This window comes from Cydia splendana, chromosome 15, assembly GCF_910591565.1.
Source record: "Cydia splendana chromosome 15, ilCydSple1.2, whole genome shotgun sequence".
NCBI classification, from domain to species: Eukaryota; Metazoa; Arthropoda; class Insecta; order Lepidoptera; family Tortricidae; genus Cydia; species Cydia splendana.
The window spans coordinates 13,039,901-13,051,751 of NC_085974.1; the positions used below are offsets into that span (position 1 = coordinate 13,039,901).

The 11,851-nt window shown below is 36.9% G+C and overlaps 1 non-coding gene across 1 annotated transcript; it reads right to left on the reverse strand.

Annotated features, from left to right (window-relative positions):
• Window positions 1-10,621: 10,621 nt before the first annotated feature.
• Window positions 10,622-10,725, reverse strand: LOC134797824 (U6 spliceosomal RNA). The gene has a single exon (XR_010145114.1). It is a non-coding gene; the product is annotated as a U6 spliceosomal RNA (small nuclear RNA).
• Window positions 10,726-11,851: the final 1,126 nt, after the last annotated feature.

Here is an 11,851-nt window from a genome sequence, read left to right on the forward strand (position 1 = left end):
TCAATGGGTAAATAAGTTATGCAATGTTCTGTACTCACTTGTTTCAACATATTTTCTTCATGACGTGCATGGCGCGTTCGATATCGGTATCGGTATCTAATCGCTATTGATACGGCTCGCCATGAAACAGCGCGATACGAGTTCAAGTTGAAAACAATGCTTCTCGTAATTCCCACTCAGCCACGCCGTCGCAACAATCTGTAGCGCAGTTGTTAATAAACAAACATGTTGATTTTGTCTTAGCTTCTGTGCTCGCCGACTTTGCTTCCTTAGCGTTAAAATCTTTACGAATCTTAGGATTACTTGATACCCAATACCACGGTCATTTGTGTTCATTCGGCGCTTCGGCAAATATTTTCTTAGCTGCAGTTTTGTCGGCACTTGAAAGGGCGGCATTTTTGTCTCGCCGGTGGCGCCGGGATTTGCGGAGCTCGCCAATATTTAGAGACGCAGCCCCTGACTAATGACTTACATGTGCACGCATTTCTCAGTCGCCTCTATCTTCGACAGATAAGCGATACATTTTTTCTGTTTCCGTCTTAAGATAGCGGAGCAAAGATTGGCAAAAGAGCCGCTACTCTTAAAAATATCACCTGCAAATTAGATCATTAAATCACCGCCCAAATAAGTCCGACGTTCCAAAACCAGAATGAGCTGATGTAATCTCCATCGGTGTCTTTTATGTGTCAAGTTTTAAAATGATGGTTATCTGCGAAACAAAAGGTTGTACAGACACGTGTTCGTGTCTAATGTTTCTCAGAAATCTTATAAAGAAAAAGTTGGATAAATGGTTGAAACAGGTACAGAGGCAAGTGCAAGGTCTGGGAACAATGAGATGATCACACTTGAGACAGTGACGCTCCGAGGGGGTCGCGCTAATACAATGTGGCGCCAGTTTTTTTTGCCACTTGTCGCTCAGAAGACAGTCCCGGAGGTGTCGGGACAAACGACGTGAAATGTCTGGCTTTTGTACTTAAACCCTCAAGTGTCCGGAGGACAGGGCACTTGACTGGTGACGGCTAATAGCAATGCAAAAAGCAGACGCCTTCGGAATTAGCAGAGTATACTGACGGGCCAAACCCAGCTGCGTCGAAAAATAGAAAGGCACAAAATGTAACGTTCTAGAAAAATTACCTACTTGTAGGCGGTAATAAGCTAAGTAGGACCTTTAGGCAATGCAAGTTGCGATACGAAGGGCGCCTGAACGACGCGATACCTACTATAGAAATTTATCTACGTATTAGCCTCTATGGATAATCCAGCCTTACATGCTGCCAAAATCTCAATTCGCTTTGTACTTTTACGTTCAGCATGAAATTAACTTAACGTTTACTCTTTTCATGGCTCGGATGTAAGTACAGACGGACTACCGGATTTATAGGGAATTGTTAATTATTGTGTTCATTGTAACCTACAGAGGCGCATAATTTTACTATACAATATACGACTGGTGTTTAAGTGGATATTCGTTGTATGGAAATTACGGGTATTCATGATTTGTTGTTTCCTTGAGGCGCTTGCTTATTCTTGTTTATAGATGCGGGTGCAGATTTATTAAAAGGGATGACTTTGAATGCATCCGCATAGTTACATCCTTGAAGCGGAACAAAGCCCTTTTCATATTTTGTATAACTGTCCGGGCGTTATTGGGATTCCGGGAATGCTGTAAAGTTTTGGAACCCCTTTGAATGCGAGCGGGTAAGCCCACGTGCTGGTTCTACAAACGGGCCGCGTTTGAGGGCTCCTCATTATTGTGAAGGACGTACTATAAATAATAAAATACTTCTAAATTCTTTTCAAAAAGCCGCAACCGACCTTTGTCTGAAAATACGCTTCTATAATTTTACAAGGAAAAAACACGGCCAAGTTTTGTGCCAGGCTTTTGGTATTTTTGGTTCCACTTCACGTGGCCTTAAATCATTAATTTATTATAAAAGCAAGTGAATCAAAGCTACAAAAATATTGAAGTTGAGGTGATAGCTGTAAATTGAGAATAAATTTCTATAGTTACTTAGTTTTTTTGCATCGGCAAGTACATAACTATTTTCACACAATAATATACTTAAATGGAATAGGTTTCAACGAAAATAACATGTACATTTTTCATAAATATATAATTTTTGTCGGATTTTGTAAGTACTCTTTAATTTATTTCTCTTGCTACACACTAAACAAGACTATATAAATTATAGAAACTTGGCAGGGCTCTCTCCCACGCCTCTACATTTCTTACGAGGTTGATCTAAATTTTATGGCATATTATAAAATTCTATAATGTTTTTCGGACTTTTCAAGTTTTACAAGCGTCAAGCTTTGTTGTCACCGCGATTTTATGGTTGGTATACCGACCGTAATTATCGCCGCCTTTTAACAAATTTAACTCAAGTCACTCGATTTCACTCCTTAAGTCTATTACTTACAGTTTACACGACAGCTTCGGTTAAATCGATTGTCGTATCTATGATGTTAATGTGCTTTTTATTGGCGGCTTTTAGAATATTTTGCCTAATTTTAGTACGGCATCGAAAAACCGTTAAGGGAGAAGTAAATAAAACCATTAATATCGTATATGACAAATAAACTTTGCCTGCGTTTGCATTTTACGAGTATAGGTACAGTTTGTTTTTAACTATTTTTCTACATGGTATTTATTTACTGTTTATCGTTTTGCGCTTTATTATTTCTCTCTATATTTGTACTGAAGCCTCAAGGCATCTATAAATGGTACTGACAATAAACTTTGCTACGTAAAAATAAATACGCAACCAGAAAGTTAAAGTAAATTATTTGAGGACTCCTAATGAATATGTGTCTGTAACGAGCATGCTATTATTTATTATTTAAACCTTATGATTACAGTATTCCAGGCGCATATTTAAAACTAAAATGCATTAAGCCCAATTATATTTCATTCCAATTTGAACTGCAACACCTTATTAATAAAGTCAAAATTGTACAGGTTCGTTTGTTTGACTTGATGTTTTTTTGTTTTAGTCAGGTGTATACCTACCGTATGGTATACCCTCAGGCTCACAGTAGCAGGTCCGTAATATGATCAATCGATATTTTTATGGCCCCTCTTTTAGCGTAATCACTAGCTTACGAGATGGTTGAAATATATTGAGTGGGAAAATGTGGCAATAAGTTAGCTGGAGCTGTAATATTGTGGGAATGATAGTAGATTTATAAAGATTGTAGCTGCCTATTATTTTAAATATTACACTTTTGGTTGCAAAGTTCGTTCAACTCACGCCTTTTGTTTTGTGGGAATGTGAGTACCATTACCAATACACATACCTGTTTTCTGTTGTCACTGAGTCACTGACCATCTGAGTTAATTTGCATCTACCCTCGATTTAATTTGGTATACAATTTAATAACTGCTTAAAAATACCCGTTATCTAACGAACAATGACAATACCAGCAGCAACGCAGGAATTCCGATTGATAGCAAAAATATCGTGAGTTTATAAGATCAATGTGCCAATAGTGAGCAAATTTTAAGCTTTCTGTCTTTGAACAGCAAGTTACTTCAAAAAGTAATTGAGACGCAAACCTGATACCACAGGTAGGTACTCGCCATCCTGATGCACAATATCAACAAAATTATCATCTTTATAAGCAAGATCTCTTCTATAAAAGGACTTAAGCTGGTTGGACTACGTCCATGAATGATCTATCCGTCCAAAAAACCCTGTCAGTATACCACCTCGGAGCAACTTTTGAGCCACGGTCAGCGACGCAGTTCACTGCGTAATATGTATTTATTCATGCCTGTTATTAACTTTAATTAGGTACGATGTCTTTAAGAAAGGGACTTTAGCTGTAGTCCTTAGACTTTGTTCATGAATGACTTATCAGTTCAATAAGCCACGTCAGTACCACCTCGGAGCAACGTTAGAGCCACGGTCAGCGCCGACGCAGTTCACGCTGCGTAAAATTAATCCCTGTAATCAACTTTAAGTAGGTACGATCTCTTTAAAAAAGGACAAGCTGTAGTGCTTAGACTTTGGCCATGAATGACATATCAGTTCAATAAGCCACGTCAGTACCACCTCGGAGCAACGTTAGAGCCACGGTCAGCGCCGACGCAGTTCACGCTGCGTAAAATGAATTCCTGTAATCAACTTTATGCAGGTACGATGTCTTTAAGAAAAGGACTTTACTTGTAGTCCTTAGACTGTGTCCATGAATGATCTATCAGTTCAATAAGCCACGTCAGACCACCTCGGAGCAACGTTAGAGCCACGGTTAGCGCAGACGCAGTTCACACTGCGTAAAATTAATCCCCGTAATCAACTTTATGTAGGTACGATCTCTTAAAAAAAGTACTTTAGCTGTAGTGCTTAGACTTTGGTCATGAATGACCTGTCAGTTCAATAAGCCACGTCAGTAACACCTTGGAGCAACGTTAGAGCCACGGTCTGCGCCGACGCAGTTCACGCTGCGTAATATTAATCCCTGTAATCAGGCGCACGACCGCTGCCCGTCGGGCGCTTCTGTATTCAACCGACAACCTGTCGACTAATCTTGATTGGGACTAATTTATTTATTTTATCTTTATTGCACAATACATGATGGTACAAACGGCGGACTTAATGCCTTAAGGCATTCTCTACCAGTCAACCAGTGGGTCAAACCAGAAAGATTAAGTAGGTGCAGTGTCTTTAAAGTAAATGAATTCCGGTAGTAAAGGAACATTTCAGCAGTCACAAACAATACTTTTTTTTTATCTTTCTAAGTATGATAGGAAGCTGAGTTATTGTTCGAATCTATAGTTTTTAAATCAAGCCATATTATTAGACCAAAATCAGCCACATTTTCTCGGCGTTCCCCTGAGTCGCTAAAACAAAACCAGAAGACCCAGTTGTTTTACTCTATTGTCCCTATAGATTGCCTACTTGTAGTCCTACTTATACTTATAGGTCGTCACGTCACGAGTGACTTGTACGGAGGTATCTTCTTCTTCCTCGCGTTATCCCGGCATTTTGCCACTGCTCATGGGGGCCTGGGGTCCGCTTGACAACTAATCCCATGATTTGACGTAGGTACTAGTTTTTACGAAAGCGACTGCCATCTGACCTACCAACCCAGAGGGGAAACTAGGCCTTATTGGGATTAGTCCGGTTTTCTCACGATGTTTTCCTTCTCCGAAAAGCGACTGGCAAATATCAAATGACATTTCGTACATAAGTTCCGAAAAACTCATTGGTACGAGCCGGGGTTCGAACCCGCGACCTCCGGATTGAAAATCGCACGGAGGTATATATACTATATATATTTTAGTTTATTTATTTATTTCTTTTATTTGAATACTGAATTTGAGAGTTAATTTTTTTACAAATGTAAAAAACTTTCTATTATACTAGATATTTATATGTATAAAGTCTTACTAGCTTTCTAAGCAAAATACTTGTTAATTAAAAATAAACGCTAACTTACACAACAAAAACAAACACTAGTTTACAAAAACTAGATAAGTCCAGTCACTGGGTAGAACATAGAAGCACCCACATCACCTATCTGTAATCTCTTTAATGACTACCGGTCATTTAGTTTTTACACTCAGATTAGTTCGAAGAAGCTGACTCAACGGCCACTCACGGATAGATTGAGATTTCAGTTATAAGAATTTAATTTAGTTTTATGTTTAAGAATATAAGAATAAGAATAAATTTATTATCAAAAGAACACATAACAGAGTATGGCAGGGGTCTCCGCACTAGGCTACGCCTGTATCGCGGGGAACCAGTTACAGTTTAAATAAGAGATCTTTTGTGAAGAGATGTTTGTATGCATTGATGAATGTTTGATACGGTTTTAACACTTTAACTTGTTCTTCGAAAACCGTTTACATTTTCTAGTTAATTTTTCATTTATTACCTACCTTTTACTACTTTATTAAATAATTATGATTATTATGATTACGATTATGAAGATGAAGCTTAGTGCTATAATTGTATTTTGACGGAAGAAACATAAAATCAAATCGTAAAGACTAAACTTAAATTAATTAAACTTGAACGTGAATACTGAATAGGATGGGGCAACGTGTTAACTCTTATAAAATTACTGGTTTGAGTCAACTTAACTTTGAAAAGAAAATACTTGACTAAATTTGTGTTTTCAACTAATTATTTAAAATGACAGCGTTTTACACAAAAATAAAACGCTAATTAAATAACTTACCATATTCGAAACCTAAGAATAATATTGAGAATGGCAACATTGTGTTGTCGGTCGTATTGTCCTTTTCTAGCATATACGTCCCTCTCTCTCTCTCACATTCCCACCACAGAGCAGTTGGTTTTGACAGGTGTTTGACAGTTACCGCCAAAACAAATTTCCAAGTCATTGTCTCAAAATTATACATATTTACACCAGGCAGGATTAAAAGTTTAGGTTTCGAATATGGTAAGTTATTTAATTAGAGTTTTATTTTTGTGTAAAACGCTGTCATTAAACAACTGTACCGATATTCGAAACCTAAGAATAATATTGAGACGTGTTTGTTATCGCCTGGTGGTGGGAAGACGCCAAGCCAATGTGATTATACATGTACTTATTATGTATATGTAATATTATTATATTACGAGTGTTTAATTAATTATGTAGTACACCCTTTATTTCAACACCTGTGAGGAGAGAGGTATTATGTAAAGCATACAATTTGATATACCATTATATTATGTTACTAACTTTACATTTCATATACGTATTTAATGTACTTATAAATGTTCAAAGAGAAAAAATGAGTCACCACAATGGTGCTATACTTAATTATATGTATGTGAAAACTAGGTAAAAGAAGATGAGATAAGTCAGTCTACTCTTCAAGGAGCATACAACATCTGTGGTAAGGAGTGATGTAATTCAAGTATGAAAAGAATAAAATCATAAACTACTCGAGTAGTTTTTATTTATAACTCCCAATTATTAACAAATTTGATAATAATCATCTAGTAAAGTAAGCAGTTGCAGGAATATAACAAGGACAAGACCTTTCTTATTTCCAGAATCCCTCGGGATTAAGTAGACGAATATTTTAAATATTCGTTATAATTCACTACCACTACCCACAAAGTTAATATTGGGTACCTACTTACTAAAATGTCATAGGGAATTACTGAATTCCTTTAATGACTGTGAGTCAGTGTGAGCTATATACTTGGTTATAGCTATAAAATGCATTTAATCCTTTGTACGCTTTACTAACGCGAACGCGAGCTAATGTACCTAAACAAACCTTACTTAAAATTGTGAAGGTTACTTTGAGAGCTTAAGCCATAACATAACACTCATGTGGGCACGCCTATATAGTTATGACGCTTTTTGGTGCTCTTGGCGTTCAAATGGTTAATATAGAAATGCCACAGAACCTTATCAATTATATTTGTAAAGGTGCAGGCTCATTCTGCTTATATTCATGTTTAGCTATCATCAAGTGACCTTAATTGTACTCATTAATTTCTATATATGCAGTAAGAGTAGTTTACCTTATCTGGTGCCTACTAGTAGGCATAAGCTTGATTGGTTCTGAACGCTAAAGTGGTTTAATTTATGTAAACCATTCATAGCATTGCTTAATTCTGAATATTCAGTTTCCTCTTTCCAGTGTGTAAATTATTAAGAATAAGGTACTTAATTCGAAACCTTAGCTCATCGCATATGTGTTTTTAACCAAAATGCAAATTTGTGTGTTTATTTAGTGATCATACATTATTTGCAATAACTGTGCGGACCATGGGGTCCCCGACCTTTTGCCGGGCACCCGTGGGCCCAAAGCCAACAGCGCAGAGGCCCTTTAAGAGGGACCTATTTCATCCAATGCTAGAGTCAACACTTTGTCGAATCTATTTGATATTTATGTATACTTATCCTCCTTATGAACTAAGGATAATTGTAACTTTTTGATATCAAATATACGCCGAATTGTCAATTATTTTATATTTTGAAATACATATAATATTACTGGATTTGGACCAGTGTGCTTTTGAATACTATATCTCTGGCCTACTATTATATATAGGCTAGTCTATTAGCATCCCGCCTCCTGGAAGGCAGACTTTTTAGATATACAGTAGCGCTAAGTGTGTGGACCTAGTTTTCCGACACTTGACTGCATGAGATTATTGTGAACATTTTTTTCAGGTCTCGGGCAAGAAGGGTACCTAGATAGGTTGAGGTTCTTAACTTGTGGATTTTGTAAGAGCAAGACACAGGCGGGGTGTAAATTAATTAATCCACCATGTTTCAAGAGATTCATGTGCATTGATGCCTTCAGGTTACGCTGTACAGACAGACTAACACTTTGGCAGAGTTTTGCCAACATATAATAAATGACTGCATTTGTTTGGGTGTACATGTTCCACACCAAAGACATATTTACATATTTCAATCCATTTTTGAAAGTTTGGCGTTTCAAAATAGCTTCGCCTTTTCGCAAGGCGTGCTCCTGTTTCTCTATTTTATTGTGCAAGCGAACAGTATCACAATGCTATAATTTTGTATAAATTGAGAACTAGAGGGTCATGCCCTAGGCGTGACCGCCCAGAAGTTGTGCTAGAACCTTTCGTGCAACCCATTCAGTCACTGTTTTTAAAAACCTTTTGTAGTGGGTACATTCCACGTTCTTAAATTTGTTAAACGTGTAGTATCAAACTATGACAAGTCATGATAAGTGAATTAAGTGGTAACAGTATCTGGTCCGTGCATAGAAGCACTTGCCCTTGAGGTTAGGGCATGGGTAGTTTATAATAAACTTAATCCGTGCATGGGACCACTTACGATACAGGTGGTTTAAAACTTCCAGGGTCACAATACAGACATAAGGGTGTAAAATACATAATTCATAAAGGCCCGTTAGGCCAGTTTTGTATATTTTATTTCAAACATGCTTGTGCAGCACCGCCAGCACATAATAATTTCCCATACCATGGCAGTCAGGGATATAATAATTAAATAAATAGGTAGGTAACCTTGGTCATATCGTGTACATAGGTAGGTACTCGTAAACATATTAACGGAAAGACTAGTGCTCTCGAGGCAAATATAATTTATGCAATTGTGAGCTGCTTTTACATTGGGATCATATGTATTTATTTCTAGTCTGCCTTAGCAGGCCTAGACTTCAAAGGTTTTTAGATATTCATAGGGCCGTTAAACGGACCTTTTGTACACCTTGAGCAGGCTGTTTGTTTCACACTATGAGTAATATATATTGTAAACATAGCTTATTTCAGAATGGAATCGTAAGCTCTGTCGTGTCGTGAGCTTACCGAGCCTGATTTAATTAGAGTCCACAGATTATCTGGACCTTGGAGGATTGACCACTCCTTATTCTAATTATCAATATTCTGCCTGGGCTTATAGTCGAAATTCAGCGACTAAATTTCTTAGTATTATCTATGCCGCCCAAGTTATGAGGCTTAGCGTCTCCAGACCACAAATTTATTTATATATTAGGCTGCAAAGATTTTATCATCTTTAAAATAAAAATGAGTCGAGATAGGCCTGGAATCTTAGGTTATTTTTTACCTTTTATGATTTTAGAAATGTTATTGTAAATAGTAAGTAGTTTTCACTTTTACCACAGTTAATTAGCCCAATTTTGGGTTTAGCCAACAGGGTGTTCGGGACCCTTAGAATAGATTGGTAAACAGAAATGAAAACTCTAATAACGAAGCCTTGCCTATTTCGACTGATTTTTACTCAAAACATTATTTTAAACCCTTTTTACTTTCTCTAAGAGGAGATATTTACAAATTCATCTTTGTAATATTTTTCTGATTGTGGCCTACTCGCTCGCTTGTGTTATAACCAAATCATTTATATTTCTGTGAATATGTCTGACATGCCTTGCGCAGGCTTACATAGGTTATAATATCATCATCAATAACTTGACGTCAGTTTGTGAACGAATCAAAGATTCTTTGGCACACCTTACGCAGGTGGAAACATGGCAGCCTTGCGCAGGCTTAGATAGGTACATAATATATTGGTTTTATCACAAATAACATGACGTTAGTTTGTGAACGAATAAAAGATTCTCTTAGGCACACCTCACGCAGGTGGAACCATAACAGACATAGGTTTAAGAATATCATTCAAATCAAATACCCTGTGGGTAATATTCCCTTAGTTGCGGGTTCCTTGCTCGACAAGGTGAAAGGCTTTAAGCAGGCTTTAATAGGCACTTTTAGACAGTGTCATTCACGGTGACGCGCAGATTTGCCAAAACTAAACTTTACTTAATATAATTTGACAATATGAACCAAACCATGCGTCTTCGTCAATGAATCAATCTAAAGATTCCCGTATCGTTAATGCCCTTCCAAATCACAGGCTTCCGATTTTATTTGAAACGTTTACAAGTGTACTATTTATGTAGGTAGGTAGGTAGGCTTAAGAATTGACCCTCTTGTATGTAGTTACGTATAGAATTAATAATCAAATTATTCAAATCCAAAATAACACAAGCACATATAGCAACTACATGCAAGAGTTCTTTCCTTAACCTTTTTAGGCTGTAAGTACCTGCTAAGTTATTTATTTAAGTAGGTACCTACCTACATTTTAACCATTTTTTTTTTTTTTTTTATCAAAGAGATAAGTTGGTAGATAAAGAGTGAAATACTTCACGTTTTCGCATGTCATTCTTGCGCAGAGCCATGCTAATCTCTCTCTATGTCTAGTCAGATTTAAGTTTATGTACTGCCGAAGTACTCACTTTCCACAAAAATAAATGCAATGTTTGCGATGTAGGTTTGTTCGTTACCTTGTGTCCCTCAGAGCGGAAATAGAAGCCCCGCGAAGCGGGGCTTCGTCGACTCCTAAGCGGATACACATTATTTATCAGCAAGTTTATTACCAAAAAATAAATTTTGCAATAAATATTATATTAACCCGGAACGGGATAAAAAGACAAATTGCTGATAGATACTTGGACAGATAAAACCTACACGTCTATAAGCTTCTACCTTCATACGTAGGTTCTACGTAACACGTATTAACTATCCGATCCTTTCGTATTCGAAAACACAAATCACTTAAAAACTGAAGAGTATGCCTCCACAGATCACCATTTAAGTATTAAAATTTCAACCGTTATTATACACACACACACAAAGATTTAAACTAACAAGACTCTGAAGAGACTTAATGTAGGTATAAAATTAAATTATAATGGTGACACGTGCACGCTTTACCAGCTCGATGTGTTTTCTAACATGTGTTTTAGTATTTTCATTGGCATAGCCACGATGCGCGCAGGCAGCCTTTGAAAACACTTGCACATCACTATTCCGGATCGTTTTTATTTGCTAGATTGTTTAACGGACAATTAAATTTAAATATTTATTTCGAACGGCAAAAGCCGTTAGAAACTGTTTTTCAATATAGTCAGCTAAACTGGGGTACAAATTCAAAAACTCACCAGCAGTTTAGCTTCACGACCTTCCAGATGGAAAAACAGCAAGCCAATGACTTGGAAATTTGTTTTGGCGGTAACTGTCAAACACCTGTCAAAACCAACTGCTCTGTGGTGGGAATGTGAGAGAGAGAGAGGGACGTATATGCTAGAAAAGGACAATACGACCGACAACACAATGTTGCCATTCTCAATATTATTCTTAGGTTTCGAATATCGGTACAGTTGTTTAATCCAAGGATTATGATGACGCAACTTATTTCATGTTTATAGTCTATCATTATACTTTATACTAGACATGACTAGTCTGCAGTGATAATATAGTAGCTTTTTTTATAGTAACTAGGTACTTATTTTTATTTATTATTTTTCTCACATCCTCTTAAAATGGCTCAAAATAACTAACATATTTACATATGAATA